General features: G+C 34.0%; 1 protein-coding gene across 1 annotated transcript in view; it reads right to left on the bottom strand.

Moving 5' to 3' along the window:
- The window catches only part of LOC136981246 (baculoviral IAP repeat-containing protein 3-like), a 46959-nt gene extending 41109 nt beyond the window's left edge, over positions 1 to 5850 (bottom strand). The window contains exon 1 of the mRNA XM_067277531.1: positions 5795 to 5850. The gene's annotated coding sequence lies outside the window, so the exon portion shown is untranslated. The remainder of the gene's footprint in view (positions 1 to 5794) is intronic.
- Positions 5851 to 19782: the final 13932 nt, after the last annotated feature.

Genomic DNA, 19782 nt, shown 5'->3' on the forward strand with positions numbered 1-19782 from the left:
GCTGGATGTTGTTTCCAAAAAAGTGTACCTCTATTTACATGCTACAACTACCATAAATGCACTTTAAGTGACTGTTGATTGATACATCATGAGATTGTAAAATATCAGTTATTCCTTATGGTATAATTATCATGTCACTTTTTTCTCTCTCAATTTTTTCTTTATACTTTCCACCAAATGCCCTTGTCAAGCACAGTGCCAACACTGTTCTATCATCTGACCATTCTTCTTCTGTTGTACTTGTTCCAAGATTCCAACTGGTAATTCTCTCTTTTAGAAATGTTCTTATTTTAAAAATTACATATGGTGATAGTTTCATATCATTGGCAGTAATGGCTAGAATAACAGTAGTGCTGCTTCTCCACTCTTCCTATCCACACCTGCATTATTCAAAGTTATCCACTAGTATATTAAAAAATGCAGGCATTTCATCAGCATTCTCAATCACACAGTTTGATAAATTTAGGACTTATGATACAGAAATGTATCTAACAGAATGACAAAATTAAATCACACAGAATTGTCTTTGTAGAATGCATTTTGGGTCAAAACCCCTCTTCAGCTGCTGCTGATCTTTTAGAATACTGATCTTGAGTAAAGTCTCAAGGAAATTAAATAATTTTAGTATAATATTAACATAAAAAAGTAATGTAGAATGTCATATGCTGAGAATTAAAAATAGGATTTAAAAAATAAAACCTAAACAAATTTACTTGGGAGGGTGCCACAAATATAGGTTGTATATTGAAATGTAATCTAAAGCCATTTAAAAAATATAAAAGATTAAAATGATGATAAAGTAAATAGTAAACAATTAAATTATTTTTTACCTATATAAATTATTGCCAAGATTAAAAATTTTTTAATTTAAAAAAAATAAAACAAGTCATGTATTACACGTCAAAGATGTTTTAAAAAATTAAAACCAACAAATAGTTACCTATATAAGTTATTTGATTTAATAAATACTTATATAAATAAAACTAAATAAATAATAAAAAATAAAATAAAAATTAAAATTAAAAATAGTTTAAAATAATTTCAAAAACAAAATCAAATGTAAAAATTTATAAAAATGAGTGCATAAAACCACACTGGATGACTTTTTTCTGTATGAAAAAAGTCACCCAGTGTGGTTTCATCAAAATATTGTGTAACAGCATTAAATAATGGTTCTTTTTAATGAATTCTTCCAATTAGGTTAATGCATGTTGCCAGATCTCACTTAAAACTAAACCAGCATTTAAATTTATTTTAAAATTTCTTGGAATTTTTATTTAAGTATTCTTGTAATTTTCTTTTAATGACATTTCTTTCTTCTAATAAAATCTAAACACTAGTAAGATTTGACAACTGACATTAACACAGCTGACAGTGATGGCAGAATTCGTATATTTTTATTTGACATATTTGTATTGTACAGAATTTATATTTTTATTGTACAAATGTGTTCCCTTAGTCCAGTGGTTCTCAAAGCAGGTGCCGCAAGTACGCCACAAGGGTGCCGCGAAATTTTTAAATAATTAAATTAAAATTACTTAAAATAATGGAATTAAAGTATTAAATTAGATAAATAATTAAAACAATTATAAAACACGAATATTGGTTTTTTCTACTAATCTTGTTACGTCGCCACTTGTCTCAGTGACTCGGTAATTGCCGATACGTAAATACTAGAAAAAAAACGAACTAGTTACTAGTTGTCTGTTCTTCTGTTCCTGCAGCGAGTAGAAGCGCAATATAAATGCGTCGAATGCAGTAAGTAGCTGTTTTTATTATTGTTATATGTTCGGACAATAACGAAAAAGCATCGTATAAAAGTATTTTTCTTCTTTACAACAAGAAAAAATAAATTATGTCGTTCAATATCGTGAATAATTTTTTCATTAAAATAGAAAACGTGAAGATTCTAATGATCAAGAAGTGGTTTCTGGTAGCAAAGCTAAGGAATCGATTAGCACTAGTAAATCATCAAAAATTGAGAGCTCATTTTATCACCAGATACCTTTATAATAATAACTTTTGTTTTGAATGTTTTTGTGTTGTTTGGAAATAAACTTTTAATCCTTCATATCTTTATTAACCATAAAAAAGCAAAATAATAATAATAATAATAATGATAACAGGGGTGCCGTGAATTTTGTTTAATAATTTCAGTGTGCCACCGTACAAACAAGTTTGAGAAACACTGCCTTAGTCTGATTTTTTTGCAGATAAATTCATTTAGGTTTTATTTTTTACATTCCATATTTAATACTCCGCATATGACATTTTTCATTATTTTTTGTGTTAATATTATACTAAAATTATTTAATTTTCTTGTGACTTTCAAAGATTGTCAGCAAAGCTGAAGTAGTTTTGACCTGAAATGCATTCTGATAAAATTAATCACATAAAATTGTAATTACACTCTTTTGAGTGCAATGACAATGCTACACAATTAAACATATTCCTGTAAGTCCTAAATTTATCAAATTATATGATTTAAGAAGTACAACAATCATTAGGACAAGAAGCTTTGAGCACATCAAGAGTTTATTTTTGCTCCCCCCCTTTTTTGGAAAAAAACAAACAAATATAATGCATACTTGCCAACCTTTAGAATGGGGAATAGCTGGGATGTTGGTAGAAAAACGCTGACAGCATAAAAAGCAAAAACTTTTTTAACATTTACATTGCAGTGATTATATTAAATACCTTTGATAAACAAAATTTAATATTATCCCAGCATATGATATCTTATAAAGCTATTGCCATAAGCACTGTCAAGACTATGGCAATAGCTTTATACTCTTTAACAATCATATCATCATAATTTAAAAAAAAGTCAAATATTTTACAGATTATATCATAAATGTACACCTAGATTTATGATGTGTTCCATCTTGATGTGTCTTGAATATTGCCTGAGTGCCTCCTGTTATGTACCTTTGTGTGATGTTTTGTTTTATTAATAATTCAATAAAATAAAAACCATTCAATCATCCAGCACAAATTCTTTAATATTAAGAACGTTTTCAAACGCATTAAGCGTCCATCATCAGTTAATAATTTCTTTTCTTACTTTTCTCGTGTATTCATGACAAATATCAATATCTGGAAGCCTTTGGATTGTTTGGCTTGGTATCAATACCAAGCCAAACAATCACTGTACTAAGCCAAACAATTGTTTGGCTTAGTACTCGTGACAATTATTGACTTTCACTGTAATTATTAAGGATAATAATTTTTTCTGGTTGTGATTTATTTCATATCTCTGTCTTTTTCTTACTATACTGAATATCTTTTCCTTTTGCTACACAGCAATTCAGAGGAGTCAAATCTCAAAGAACCATCTAGTTTTTTTTCTTGAGAAAGGACCACACAGTTTATATATTCTTAAGTGATGAATCAGATGTTTCTTCCTTTTGGGTGGAGAAACTGTAGCACTGCTCAATGATTTGGTATAACTGTAAAAGTAACACATTTTCTTCCACTGATGAGTTGGCCATAATTGATTTAACCTCCAATATGATAGCACTAAAGCTGCCAGACTTGAAGCAATTTGTCATCTGCCATTTAAAATTATCATATTTGTGCTAAAATTCTCATACATATACCAACATACATGTATAAAAATATCAATCTTGGTTTTTTCTTTCAATTAAAAGAATCTGAGAATGTCACTTTGGATGTATTTTGAAACCGTGCTGGTAATTCTTGTTGTTTCTATAAGGTTCAGATATATGGACACTTGGCAATTGCCAAGTGTCCGTATATCTGAACCTTATAGAGTTTAAGAAACAACAAATGTCACTTTGGTTTGCATCAGTCATTTGTAATAAAATACATACAAGGTCTTCAGCATATATATTGGTATTAGACTTGTTAAATGAAGTGTTTATGTAACAATAGCAAATTCTTTAAAAACACTGACAAAAGGGAAAAAGCAGCCTGTCCACTAATGAATAAACAAAATGCTGCTAGTCAGTACCAAACACTGATTCTGGAAACTATGATAATGGAAACAATTTGTTAATTTTTAACTTTAACCATAAAAATTATAGAATTGGCTTCCATGGAGGCAAAATTTAAAAATGAAAGTATAATATTGTACTACCAAACTCCCAGTGTTCAGGGAATGGAACCGCTCGGCCACCAGTTGGCCCCTTTTAAAGATAGTGTGATGAGAATGTGTGTGTTATGTAACAAAACCTAGTTCAGAAGTTTGAAATAATACACACCATATATAACATGGTTATTGAAAACTCACAATTAGTAATTTTAGTTATGTATATATATTGTTCTAATTATTTTTTACATTGGAATAATATATATATAAATCAAGTCTAAAAGAGAATATGATCATAGATCAAATAATTCATATAGAATATGTAAAGGATGATGAGATGATATCTTTTAATGTCAGTTTTAAAATGTGCTTTTTCAAATTGAGCAGTTACAGTGTCTACAATATACACAGTGGTGATATTCAGCGGGTTTGCACAGGTTCGGCCGAACCCGTTGTTAAAATTTTCAGTTTTCCGAACCTTGTTAAACACATAACATTTCTCAGTGGTTTTTTTTTTTTAAATATATTAAAATATACGTATTATACTCTGTAATACTACTAAACTAGAGCCTTATACCCCGTTCGCACCAAGCATTTCAATCTAGATTGTGAGCAAGGTCGGGGACTATGTCTTGGTGCGATCTCTCTCGACCGTTTTAATCTCAACCAAAATGAGGTTTAATCGTAATCGATTCAAGAGAGTTCTTGAAACTAGATCCAGTCATAAGAGAGATCCCACAATCTCACATGCGCGAGATAATACAAGATGGCTGTGGAACACATGTTGGGCTATGGACAGCAAAATAAAAAGGATATTGTATTTTTTGAGAGATGATGACATCTGTCTATTATCGGCAGTGCCATTTGGGGTAAAAAATTTCTCTGCCTAAAAGAAAAAAAAAAAAAAGGTTGACAGCACTAACATGCTATTGTTACCTGGTCTTCGCCCAGAGCTCGTTACGTTCCAAATACGCCACTGATTATTAGATATATCGCAAGAAAAGGTATTGTATTTATTTCTAGCCAAAACTTCCATTTTGTTTGTCAGTGATTGTCAGGGAAAAATTTTCTGCTAGCAAACCCTTGTTAACTATTTCGAATATCACCATTGAATATACATATAAAATTAACTATGCAAACTGCATGTAACTTTTTATCAAGGAATTCAATGACAGATTACAAGAGAAGACAAAGCAGTTTTAGCAAATTATTCATAGATTAAATATAAAGTTTCAAATTTACAAAATTTTAAAGAATTAAAAGTAATGGCTTTCTTTCTTCGGTAACACATCACACAAGGAACAGTTGTTTATGTAGTTTTTTATTAAAGGAAATGCATTTCTTTTAATAAAAAACTACACAAACAACTCTTACAAAAACCTAATACAAAATTTTACTTAATTTTTCCATTTATTTATTTACTCAGCCATTTCATTTACTTTTTATTTCCATGCATTTCAAAAATTTTTAAATTCTTGCATTTTTTCAGATTTAAATTCTCTTCTGATATATTTTATCAATGATGTTAAACAAGACTCATCTGCACATCATTATATATTGTACGCACACGAAAACGAAACTACGACCTTCAGTAGCTAAACTAAAACAGTTTTACCAGGCAACAAACCAATGATTTCATGTTGTCAATCTACAAATATTCACTTTTAATTATTTCGTTATTGATATTCCCTTCGATTAGACGACAAATATCAACAAATAAACATTGCAATATCGCCAACATACCTGTAAACAACTTATTAAAAGACAAGTAAATTACATCACACGTCGCAACTTCCCGCTTGTTTGCCAGTGCTGCCGCCTGCTTCTGGTGGAACTACTGACAGCGCCTTCGTTTTACCCAAGATTACTCTAGAGCAGTGTTTCGCAACCGGTGTGCCGCGGCACACTGGTGTGCCGTCACAAGGTGAAAGGTGTGACGTGAACTTTTACATATTCTATTAATTGTCAAGTTTTATTTATATATTTTTATCACAGTTGCTGTGTTTCTTATGCTTGTATTTCATTCTCTGACGCAGCACTGGTGAAATATGATGATGTTTGTTTATTCTTTATTACAAGCCACGCATTTTTATGTATTCTAAGAAATTAAATATAAAATAAATTTGCTCACAGGTGTTTTGTTACCTTTGCCAATTGTTCCGTGTACGTGCTTCTCCCAAAAGTGCTGGGATTAGCCCTGTCCTTTATTACTTTATTACTTTATTACTTTATTTTGGTACTTGTCCCTGTTTGTTAGTACTTCCTAAACTTTATTACATTCCTATACCGATTCACCAACCCATTGTTAGACTTTCCTTTGAAGAATATAGGTCCCGCGTCTTGCAAATATTTCAGTTCTATCTTAGCTGTGCTCTGTAGTAGTCCAAAAATTGTGATTGCTAGTCAGTTTTATTTTTTTCTATTATTATTAGACTATTTAATTTTTTCTAAGATAGACAAATTCCTTGTACGGAGTGTTCCTTCGACGAGTAGAAGCAGTGATAGCATTGAGCCCGCAAAAAAGAAACAAAAATTAGTGTGCCGGCAGTATAGTGATAATTATTTATCTTGCGGTTTTTTTTGGTGTGGTGATAAAACGTGCCCAATCCCCGAGTGTATTGTTTGTGGTGAAAAACTTTCTAATGCTGCCATGGTGCCCAGTAAATTGAAACGACATTTGTCAACAAAACATTCTTCTCTGTTAAACAAAGATGTCAATTATTTTCGTCGGTTGTTGGAACAAAACCGAAAACAAGCAGCATTCATGACTACAACAGTATGTGTTTCGGACAAAGTACAGGAAGCTAGCTATAAGGTAGCCGAACTTATCGTAAAGGCCAAAAAACCACATACAATAGCTGAAACGTTATTAATGCCTGCTTGTAAAGAGATGGTGAAAATAGTCCTGGGTTCAGAAGCTGCTAGTGAAATATCAAAAATTCCTCTTTCTGATGACACAATCAGTCGCCGAGTTATTGAGATGTCCAGTGACATTGAAGACATTATGAAGGAGAAAATCAACAGCAGTCGAAAGTTCTCACTTCAGATCGACGAGTCCACCGATATTAGCGGCCACGCACAACTTCTTGCTTATATTCGGTACATCGATGGTAATGTAATTGCAACTAATTTCTTTTTTTGCAAACAACTTCCCGAGCGAGCCACCGGTGAAGAAATATTTCGTGTAACTAACGAATATGTGTGTGCTCCAAAATGAATTAAAATGGAAGGACTGTGTTAGTGTTTGTACAGACGGAGCCGCAGCTATGACAGGCCGAATGAAAGGATTTGTAGCTCAAGTACGTGAAATTAATCCTAACATACGATGCGATCATTGTCTTATTCACCGCGAAGCCATTGTTGCTAAATCTTTGCCACCTTCTCTGAAATCTGTGCTGGACGAAGTAGTAAAAGTCGTAAACCTTGTCAAATCGCGACCCCTAAATTCGCGTCTATTTTCCGTTTTGTGTCAGGAAATGGAATCAGAACACACCACACTCCTGCTACATACAGAAGTACGGTGGTTATCAAGAGGAAAAGTGTTAACGCGAATATTGGAACTTAAAGACGAGGTACGTGTATTTTTGACTGTCGAGGGGCACGAGTACGCGAATTTATTTGCAGATGATGAATGGGTATGTAAGTTGGCCTATCTTTCTGATATTTTCGTACAATTGAATGAGCTGAACAGAAAAATGCAAGGTAGGAACGAAAATATTCTTACTAGTATGGATAAGATTCAAGGATTTGTGAATAAGCTAAATTTGTGGATACAGAGAATTGAAAATGGTTCGTTTGAAATGTTCTCGACTGTATGGTCACTTGCTTCCGGTAATAAAATGATGATGGATCTAATTAAAGAACATTTACAAATCCTGCAGCAGAGGTTCAAGAAGTATTTTGGAGACAGTGTTGAAGATATCGACTGGGTTCGTAACTCATTCGTTGCGATTTCAGAGTCTCTACCTATTCATTTACAAGAGGAACTCGCGGAATTAAAAGCAGACAGAACATTGAAATTAAAACTCCTCGAAGTGCCTTTGGATACATTTTGGTTGACAATAAAAAGTGAATACCCGGCTATATCCGAGATGGCAGTTAATATGTTATTGCCATTTTCAACTACGTATTTGTGTGAACTGGGCTTCTCGACGTTGACTGAAATTAAAACATCAAAGAGGGAGAGACTCAGATCCGTCGATGAAGAAATGAGAGTAGCATTGTCAACGATTCCACCACGGATCAGCCGTCTGTGTGCAGCTAAGCAGGCGCAAATATCACATTGAAAAGGTATGAGTAGAATTATTTATTTTAATAGTAGTAGAAAAGTGTATTTTCTACACTATACACTCTACAGTGAATTAAAGTTCATAAATTTTAATAACGCACGAAATGGTTAACGCAACATCTGTTTAATAATAATAATAGGTTAGTGGCATAACGTAATTCTATTAATAGTATAATATATACGTTTTTAAGGGGAATAACATTTTGGTGTGCCGTGTTGAGTCGTGTCGAGTAGAAAAAGGTTGCGAAACACTGCTCTAGAGCAGCGTTTCTCAACCTGGCGGTCGCGGTGATATTAAAGGGGGGGGGGTCGTGAAACAATAATGAAATCATTTTATGAGAAAAAATCATTTATGATAGACTTATAAACATTTTAATTACAAGTACACATGTAAAGAAAAGAAATTAATGTGATGGTTGCATTTGTTTTTCATTTAAAATTTTCTCCATACGTGGATCTACGTTTTTTTTTTTTTTTTTTTTTAACTCTTTTCGCCCTGCGGGCACTAAGAGGGCCTCTTTTGCAAGCCATTATGGGTTTGGCCAGGCTCACAATGGGGCGACCGGGTGGTGAGGGACGGGGCCCGACATATCCGGACGGACCACCACCCGAAAAATTTCTGGGGATTTTTCGACCCGTCGGGATTCGAACCCGGGTCCCCCAGAGCGGTAGGCTGCCACCTTGACCGCTCGGCCATCCGGCCTTTATGGATCTACGTTAGAAACACACAGAAGCAAATTGTTTTCGAGTGATAAAAGACGATTCCTGTATTTAGTTTTTAACTCTGTATTTAAAAAAAAATTTTTTTAAAAATAAGAACGATTCTATACTGTACTATTATCGTAAAATAATAATAGAACAATTCTTAATTCATTGTTTTAAAAAATCTTAATAACTAAAATGGGTTAATGTTACCTTAGGTAGCCAAGATGGAGGCTCCTCTCTGATTCCAGCAAGGAAACAGTGGGATGCACGTTCTAACCTAACCTAACCTATTCTAATAAATTACCATAATTATTAGCAACCAAATTATTAGAATAGGTTAGGTTAGGTTAGAACGTGCGTCCCACTGTATCCATGCTGGAATCAGAGACGAGCCTCCATCTTGGCTACCTAAGGTAACATTAACCCTAAAAGGTCCTAGGATTTTTATCAGAGGTATTAATTTACATCTGATATGGAGATAATTGATGTTTTAGTTGGTAATTCCAACTTGACAAACGAGAAAAATCTCGTCTAATCTTTTAAATAATCATAAAATATATCCATAAGTCTAATGAATACAATTAACTTAATTTTAATTAATTCACTTTCAACATGTGTTGTGTATCTTAGCTGAAGATAGAAAATTAAATAAGCCATTTACTTGATTTCAAACATAGTTTAATATGTAAATTATCAGTTTTAAAAATTCATTTATTTACATATATATTTGCGTTTTAACATTCGTTTTGAAGGCTCAAATGAAACAATATACAGGTATATCTCGAGTTACGTCGTTTCAAGTTACGTCGTTCTCGATTATACGTCGTTTGTCAAAAAAGTATATGGAAAAATAAAAATCAAGTTTAAGTCATTTTATTCGACTTTACATCCGTCCGCCACAAATATTGAAGTCGTAGTATCACTAGAAAAGCGTTAAAAGCACGTAAAATCATATTAAAATACGTACATTTACAGTAAATGTTAATATAATCATCATAAATCCTAGAGAACGAAACATGAAAACATCTGTGTTTCTGCGTTCTTGTCTTAGATTAGATTACTTTTTAATGTACTATATTAAAAACAAAAATTTATATCAGTGGCGTGCCGTCATTGGAAGCGATGGAAGCGCCGATTCCACCTTCCAATGACCTTCCCTTGAATTTTATAAAATATAAATTTTCATATTTTAACGTACTTTGAATTAATTAAAATTAATAATTTATTATAACTGCATTATGTATCTTTTACAAATTTCTATACTACACGTGAAAAAAAAAAAACGATAAGATTGCTATTGTATATTCGAATAATTCGGTGGCGGAAGGAATGTCGAAACCGCGTCAGTCTCCAATCAGCCAGATTATATAGGCATTAGCACATGCGGTTTACAGTGCACCAACCTCACCCGGTTTAGCTGGTAGAAGCGACACATCGTAAAGAGTACAGCTTTATATCCCGGAGCGGTTGTGGGCTGTTAGCCACCTGCCTGTCAACTTCCAAGCAGCCAGATTATAGGCATTGGCGACTGCGCTTTACAGAGCACCAACGTCACGGTTTAGCTGGTAGAAGCGACACACGCGTAAAGAGTACGCGACTTTATATCCCGGAGCGGTTGTGGGCTGTTAGCTGCCTGCTAGTCACCCTTGTCCGATTATGTGAATCATGAGCAGACTAGATCAACGGCGGGCAATCCGCGGGCCAGCTACGGCTGGCGAAAAGTTTCTATCCGGCCCGCGAGATCTTTAATAGATTATTAAATTGGAAAAATAACTAATTAATAGTTATTTTTCCAATTCTTTGTAATTTTCGAAAACGATAAGAGAAATAAATGTAGTAATTAACTTTTTATTTATTTATTTCATATTTGCAGACTAAAAAAATTACGAGTCACAAGAAGGCGTCAATTAACTACTACGGCGCGGAAAAAAACGTAAAATTTATTCTGGCCCATGTTATAAAAAGGGTTGCCCACCCTAGACTAGATTTATAACAACCCAACCGATAGGAGTTTACTGGCACGTTTTTATGATAGTTCTGTATAGTTGACAGGAGTTTAAAAAAACTCCATTAAAATATTTGATATATTTATTCTGCGTTTATTCCGCTCTTTCATCTTATATTACTTACGGATTTCGATGTTAAACCGGTGATATTACGATTTAGTACGTCCCATCTGTAAGGGGATGCAGAAAAAACGTGTACAATTGTAGTACAGTGTTAAAAATTAACTGTTACTTTGGCAGCATCATTTACAACCAAATTTAATGAATGAGACGTACAGTACATACAATGGTACAAAAAAAAAAGCTCTAGAATTTATTTTCTTTAAATTTACGATTTATATATCCGTTGTCATAAAAATTTGTCTTTCCACTGTTTTCCCAAGACTACAGATATTCAGGTACAAAGTAACTGGTTTCGACTTATTTCTACTTAAGAAGTGACTAAATAATTAAGAGATTAGGGAATGGGGACATAAATAAAACCCTGTTGAAAGAGCCAGAATTTTACTTCAACAAAAGCTTAACAGAACCAATCACTCGCTCAGTACAGTGGGAAACTGATTTCCGTGTACACCTGGTATTAAAACGAATTAGTTAGAAAACGAATGACTATTAAGTTTAACATAATTAGATTTTTACAGCTACGGTGAGAAACGTTTAAAATTTACAACAGCCCTGTGGCGTCCTTTGAGAAATACTAGTGATGCGACAAAAGAGGCATTTGACATTGACCGGTATCGGTACCCTCGGGATTTGGCACGCACACACTCACTACACACCTACCTGGACCGTCACTAGTTCCATCCATTAGCTACTCGTATCAAGATATTTGACTAAGTGGATTGTTTTAAGATTTAAAAAGTAAAGAATATTTTATGTTATTTTTATGTACGTTTCTTTACAAAGCTATATTTTAATTATAATTTTCTTTAAAAGTATATTAATACAATCGAACAATACATTGTACCAGGTATGTATATCCACCGCACATTTTATTTCACCGAGTAAGTTTTTATAATTTATTTTTAATTTTAGCCCTTATATCGTGGCTAGCGATTCAGAATGTAATTGTGATATTAAAAATACATTTAGAGAAGTCTACAGTTTTTACTGGCTTATCGAACAAATGAATACGAATAGACCCTAGACCAGTGATTCTTAACAGGGGGGCCGCGGCTCCTGGGGGTCCATAAGAAGTTTGCCGGGGGCCGCCAAATTATGCAAAATTTCCTTCAGAATATAATAAAAAGAAAATTGATGTATAATCCGAATATCGTATTGAAAAATGAAATAAGAAAGATAAAGTTTTCCTATTTAGTTTTTATTTATTTATTTTGTATTTCTTCCTACATACAACTTTGTTAGTACAGAAGAAATAAATGTAAATATGCTACTTACACCGCAGTATTTACTTCTTTTATTCCAAAGCAATTTTAAGAAACTATTAATGCTTGGAATTTTAAAAATAATTAGGAAAAATAGTAGGCTTTGAAAATTTAAATATTTTTGCAAAAGATATGCAAAATCCTTACGACAAGTGGGCGTTTTAGTTTTAGTTTAGTTTTAGCATCGACATTGGATCGATTTACCGACATGTTTCTTATTTTATTTTCTGTTAAAAATTAATGAGTTTTCATGTTTAATTGTGAAGTTTGAATGTTATTTAAATAGATAATGAAATAATAAAATTATGATTTACATTTATTATATAAAAAATAAAGCAATAATAAAAAAATCAATTTATTATAGATAAATTATCAAATTATCAAATATAAATTATTATTAAAAAATGGGGGTCACAAAAAACTATGAAATATTTGGTGGGCGGCGAGTATAAAAAGGTTAAGAACCACTGCCCTAGACCATCACTGACGCGCAATTAACTGATTGCCTCTGGAAGTCGGCTTCTTACAGAAACACAGCTTCCCTGTCATCAAATGTCACGGCACGCCACTGATTTATATTATCATAAATGATTTTTTCTCATAAAATGATTTCATTATTGTTTCACGACCCCCCTTTAATATCACCGCGACCGCCAGGTTGAGAAACGTGTAAGCTTAAAATGGATTCTTATTAACCATATATTATTAAAAGTGCAGTTATAAATAAAATACAGAAATGGGAATGGTAATTTGTGGTTTAGCCTAGTGACAAGTAAATTCGGAGACAAGTAAATTCGACTTACGTCGCATCTCCTGGAACCAATTACCGACGTAAGGTGAGGTATACCTGTATTTGTTTAATACCGGACTGTGCAAGCATTAGGTTACAAATCGTTTCAGTTTTCAAAGAATGTCTATGCGATGTCTTACACAAATGTAGCTGACTAAATATTTGTTCAACAGATGCATTGGAAGCTGGTAATATCATCAATAAACTCAGCAATTTGAAACAATCTCTCCTGCAGCACTTTTTAAATTAAATATTTCTGACAAGCAGAATCTGATAGTATGATTTTACTCCCCAAGTTAAGTAGGCCTTGTTAACGCCATTTACTGTCTACAACTTGTAAATCAACCTAACATTTTTAAACATTTTAAATAATGGCTCCAAAAACCTCACTGTTAAATTTTGCGAATTTTCAGGTTCAAGCAAAAGCAGGTATGAAAAAATGTCATTACTGAAATCAAATCTGGCATAGATTTCTTTTACAAGTGTACAATGAAAACTTTTACAATAAAAGCATCAGATCACAGAGCATTTTATCCTAGATTTACCCTAAATATAAGACGGTAACCTGAGAGATTGAAGTTACCCTAGAAAAAGGTAATTACCCTAGAAACGACTTGTACCCGTACATCCAATGTTGTCACTCGCGACATCTGAAAACACTTAGATCTAAATGGGAAGAAAAACCCTAAAAAATCCACGATTAAAATGTAAATATAAATATTTTAACATAGTACATTTATGGTGTTATAAGTAAAGACACTATAATACAAATGAAAAGAACCATTTATTACCTAATTTACACAGTAATTAATGGGCCCACCAGTGGTTGAGCGGTTTCGTTTCCTGAACACTGGGAGTTCGGTGGAATATTCCGGTTTTTTCCACGTCTGTAACGCCTGAATAAAGACTAGTTACCCTTAAAAAGACCCCCGGAAAGCATCCAATCCCCCTCGGCAGATCGCCCAAGTATTGCTTTGCCATAACTTAATAAAACCAAACCACAGAAATTAATGTTATTTCACAGCTACTCTATTCTTCTTCCATTAACAGTACTGCCCAATCTTTATGTTCTTGTCGCTTCTTATACGTTTGAAGGCAAACTCCTTATATTCATCTCTAATTAGTTCAGATTCGGGTTCAAACAGCGAACAGTTAGGACTATGCTTACTAATCGCTTGTTTAGCTAGCAACCTGCTCTCAGTTTTGTTTCGTTTACGTCGATTTTATCTGAAGTATCGACTACGATGTTTCTAACTTTACGTATTTTTTGAACATTGTTAAGCCGAATATCACAATTAGTGCCAATGATTTTCCGACGGATCTCTGTTTCCATAACAATTGATCGGTCTTGACAGAGACGACGGACGGGGTCTTTCCACTCATTTTCACTCTTCGTTAAGCCCAAATCCAATGGAATCTAAATTAATAAATACATTACATTGGTAGAGATTATATACGCATCATGTCCCATATGAAATTTGATCATTTAAATGATTTTTTATTAGAAATCTTACAATTTACATGAAATTAAATTAAAAAAACGAATGTTTTCCTAATGAATACGAGTTGTCTTTTCATAATAGTCGTTTCTTTCTTTTGCAGAATGGATAATTTCAAGCTATTAAAGAAGTGGCGCACCTCGGCAGATGGTGAGGAGGAGGAAGACTCTTTGTTGTCTTCCGTTCCGTTTCCGGTGATTCGGGTGCTTCCGAAAAATATCGAAAAGAGCGGAGAGTGCGTCAAACGGGCAGTCGTCATTACTCCAGACTATAGCGCCTCGACTGTGGTCGACTACCTGGGACTGCGATACCCGGAAGTTGCAGAGTGGACGGTGGAGTGTCGAGGGGAGTCCAAAGTGGTCGTGGAAACATCCGTCAAGCAAAAGAAACCTTGGTGAAAAAAGGCTTTTTTGCTGCATAAAGTGAACACTCTCTCTTCCGAGGTCACTTCCACCCACGTTCCACTTTTCACGGGATATGACTCTGCCACCCAAATACGACTTTGTCACCCGGAAATGACGTTTGACCTGGCTACGACTTAATTTACTAGACTTGACATTTCATCCCGGATTGGGATTTTTCGTTTTGAATTGACGGACAGACATTTCTGCACTGGTTGATCAACTTCGATTAGATTAACGTCCACAGAACAACGACAGTTGGAAAAGCGACAACCAAAACATGAAGCAATGTTTTTACCAGCTTAAAGACTATGTTAATCGTCTATAAATGGACAAAACAACTTATATTGTACAGACATTCACACTGTATTTAAACCGGTGTTCGACTGTCATTGTAGTCCGAACCAGAATTATAATTACTTCAACAATTAAATTTGTAAATCGAATTGTCTGAAGTGTATATAAACTTTCATATTTAATAAATTTTAATATGAAATTTAATTTTTAAGATTAGCCATTTATTAAAATAAATATTAAAGTTGCACACTTTTAGATTCATTAAAACGTTTCTACTTTTATCAATATTTATTTCTATCCCTGTTATCGTTTAGGTTTACAATAACGTAAATATTTTTAATATAGAAACGGACGATAAAGTAATTAAAATGAGTACGATGAATTGGAAAGTATAATAACTGTTCGGGAATTCACCAACAAAACTGCTCTCTCGCTTTTACAGCGCCGAATTGGTCAATTCCGAAGCAAAAAGGCCGTTCTGCAGTACCACAGTCACAGCGCCAAATGGAAAATTCACTGATACAAAAATCAAAATTGCCGATTTCTCCGTCTTTTAAACGTCTGTAGTAAATGTGAATATCTCGTTCGAAAGATGCTTGTTTTCTTAGGTAGCGTGCAAAATTTCAGGTTTTTCTGAAAGAAGTTGACGAAATATATAAGCAGTTGAAAAGTGCAAAGATCTCCATGAATGCTGTATCTTTTCTCTTCCTTGTTCATTTGGCGGTGCAGATGCTCCTAGAGAAAGAACACCACTGGGTCTAAAGAGGTCATATTTTAAACTTAAGCCTTTCTCGTTATCAGTGAGGTGCTGGCGAACCACTGATTTTCTAGACCGAGTGGTGTTCTTTCTCTAGAAGCATCTGTACCGCCAAATGATTAAGGAAGAGAAAAGATACACCTTTCATGGAAAACTTTGCACTTTTCAACTGCTTATATTTCGGCAACCCCCTTATAGAAACGCATTTAAACGCCCAGTTTAAATGCGTTTATTACGTGTAAAAGAACATTTTTTAAGTGATACTTACCGAGAATTTTTAAAACAATGTACAGGAAGCTAAAGGTTACAGAAAAGAAATGTTTGCTTGACATAATGTATTAAAAAAAATTACTGCGCCAAGTGATAAATTTTATTAGACGAAAGAAAAAGAGACAGGTCGAAGATTGAAAGGAAAAGAATAGTGACAGCAGCACCCGGTATTCCCAGGTCGTCTCCGCCCCAAGCACTGAGCGGGCTCCTTGACTTCGGTGATCGGACGAGAACCGGTATTTTCAGCGTGGTATGGCCGCTGTCCGAGACAAATCGCCAGCACAGCATCACTTATGCATATTCGTACCCAATTCGCGCCTCGAATATCGCTTTTTGTCCTTCTTCCCATCACATTCCACTTTAAACCAGGTTTTCTTAAAGCGTTCGATATTACATCGACAGGATCGATGGGGGAAAAAGTTCATTAAAAATTGACAATGTCAGTCAATTTTACTAACTTAATAAGACTTATTATATGTGTAATATTATAAATAATAAACAATCTGAAAATCCCACGAGCAATTCTTTTATTGTCACAACGTCGGGATGTTAACTTTTTCATTTATTTAATTTAAAATATATGCTCTCCAAACCAAATCAGTAGTGGCTTGCCCCTGTACGTCATACTTTACCTTTAACAATAGAGTCGTGCCGGTCATCTATCTAACTGCTTTAAAAGGAAAATTTTTCAATTGAAATAACGTGACTTCCGGTTTGCATCGGAAGTTCGTACACACTTGGTACATAGTCGGGGTCTCCTGCTGCCCCTAAATGTCCGTATCTGATCTCGTCTTTCATCTATCTAACTCCGTTCTCGAGATAAGGAAAAGACAGGCGGAATTTTCTAGTTGCAACTCAATAAGCGTCTAGTTTGCTTGTCCTATTATAATTACGTAGCTTAACAGTAAAGTAGAGGGTGTCAGTAAACTCAAACAGTAAACTTATCAGAAAATTCCCCTAAAAACGGTATTCAACTTATAGAAAAAATAAACGGTATTGAACTTTTGTGCAGTAATCATTTAACGAACTTTTTTTTTCCGATTTTACAATCAGTCTTAACAGAAAACAGAGTCTAACGCATAGTTTAACACATCTAGAATGAAGTTTCTAATTCGTCATAAATGCAAAAATAAATCGTTCTCAAGAGGGATGTTTAGTCACTTAATAGATGTCTTGGTCTTTCGTATATTTCAGAACGTAACTCGCTCCGTAGTCCTTATCATGTATAAGCTTTAATCTGTAATATTCAGACACCTCAATTTAACAAAGGTTCAATCTTATTAATAGACTATATAGAGAACCACTCAAGTAAATCACAATATGATAGATAAAAGGGGGTTACTAGACTGAAGTCTATTCTTTTTTTGATTCGAAGGATCATCATAAAATCGGAATTTTTACTCGTCCTTATAACACGAGAATATTACATTTTCGAATACATATTACTGTTAACATGAATGTATATGCAAGGAATGATCCGCGATAATCCGTCTCTTCAGCCACAGAGAGGCGGAAAAATCACGAAATTCGGTCAAAAATCCAAACGTTTTACATTAAATTTCGAGGCGATGAAACAATAAAACTCTGACGATTTGTTGCGAGCGGTTGTTTATTGTTGATGAGAGCGGCCGAATTTTCAGTGAGCGAGATTTAAAGTCATTGATTTCAAGCGTTTTTCTGAGTTTTGCATCATTTGCAGTTATTGTATTGGTAAGTTCGGACTACGAACTTTCTAAATTTAAATATTTTTGAAGCCGAATATCACAATTATTGGCTATGATTTTCCGACAAAGATCCACTTAGATAACAATTGATCGGTTTCGTCACAGAGACGACGAATGGATCTTTTCACTTGTTTTAGGAGATACTTTTCACTCTCTTTATTGTTAATATTCGTTTAGCCCAGATTTAATCGAATTGTTAGAGTTCTTAAAGCAAAATGGAAATAAATAAATACATTAAATTGTTAATTTTCGCTATGGTTTACATACACATTATATCTCATATGAAATTCACACCGCTATAATCTAAACTTTAAAGCGCTCTCCAGCTGCTTAACTAAATTACAAAGGTAAACAAAATTGGGGTTTCTATACTTGAAGTTTATTGTTTTTCCGGTTGTAAGGGACATGATAAGATCGAAATTTCTATTCCTCTTTATACGAGAATATTAGGTTTTTGCGTACATATTGACGTTAACATCAATGTACGAGTATATGCAGGGAAAAATCACGCAATTTGGCCAAACTCTTAATATTAACTTTCGTGGCAACGCAACAATAAAACTCTGTGTACTAACAAATTGTCAGAGTTTTATTGTTGCGAGCGGTCGTTGATTGTTAATGCAAACGGTTGGATTTTTAGTTCGTGCGGTCAAAATTTTCTCGTTTCGAGTGTTTTTCTCAGTTTTGTTTCGTTTGCGTCGATTTTATCGGTAAGTACAGACTACGATGTTTCTAATTTTACGTGTTTTTTGAACATTGTTAAGCCGAATATCACAATTAGTGCCAATGATTTTCCGACGAATCTCTATTTCCATAACAATTGATCGGTCTTGACAGAGACGACGGACGGGGTCTTTCCACTCATTTTCACTCTTCGTTAAGCCCAAATCCAATGGAATCTAAATTAATAAATACATTACATTGGTATTAGCACGCTATAGTTTATATACGCATCATATCCCATATGATATTTGCACTGTTATAGTGTAAACTTTAATTAAACAGAATAATTCGAGATTATTCGTCTAAATTTTCACAAATGTTTTGTGTTAGGCAATGGACAGAACTGTACAATTTGTAGAAACTGATTTCTATATCGAATCGTTTGAAAGTTAAAATTATTATATTTAACAGAGATTTTTATTATAATATTCATTTGTGACTTTTCGTTATAATTAAGACGATATTTTTAAAATAATTTTTTTCATTAGAAATCTTACAATTGACATAAAATTAAATTAACAAAACGAATACGAGTTGTATTTTCATAATAGTCGTTTCTTTCTTTTGCAGAATGGAAAATTTCAAGCAATTAAAGAAGTGGCGCACCTCGGCAGATGGTGAGGAGGAGGAGGAAGGCTCTTCGTCGTCTTCCGTTCCGTTTCCGGTGATTCGGGTGCTCCCGAAAGATGTCGAGGAGAGCGGAGAGCGGAGAGCGCGTCAAACGGGTGGTCGTCATTACCCCCGACGATAGCGCCTCGACTGTGGTCGACTACCTGGGACTGCGATACTCGGAAGTTGCAGAATGGACTGTGGAGTGTCGGGGGGAGTCCAAAGTGGTCGTGGAAACATCCGTCAAGCAGAAGAAACCTTGGTGGAAAAGGGTCTT

This window comes from Centruroides vittatus, unplaced genomic scaffold, assembly GCF_030686945.1.
Source record: "Centruroides vittatus isolate TY-2023 unplaced genomic scaffold, ASM3068694v2 contig_1168, whole genome shotgun sequence".
Taxonomy (NCBI): Eukaryota; Metazoa; Arthropoda; class Arachnida; order Scorpiones; family Buthidae; genus Centruroides; species Centruroides vittatus.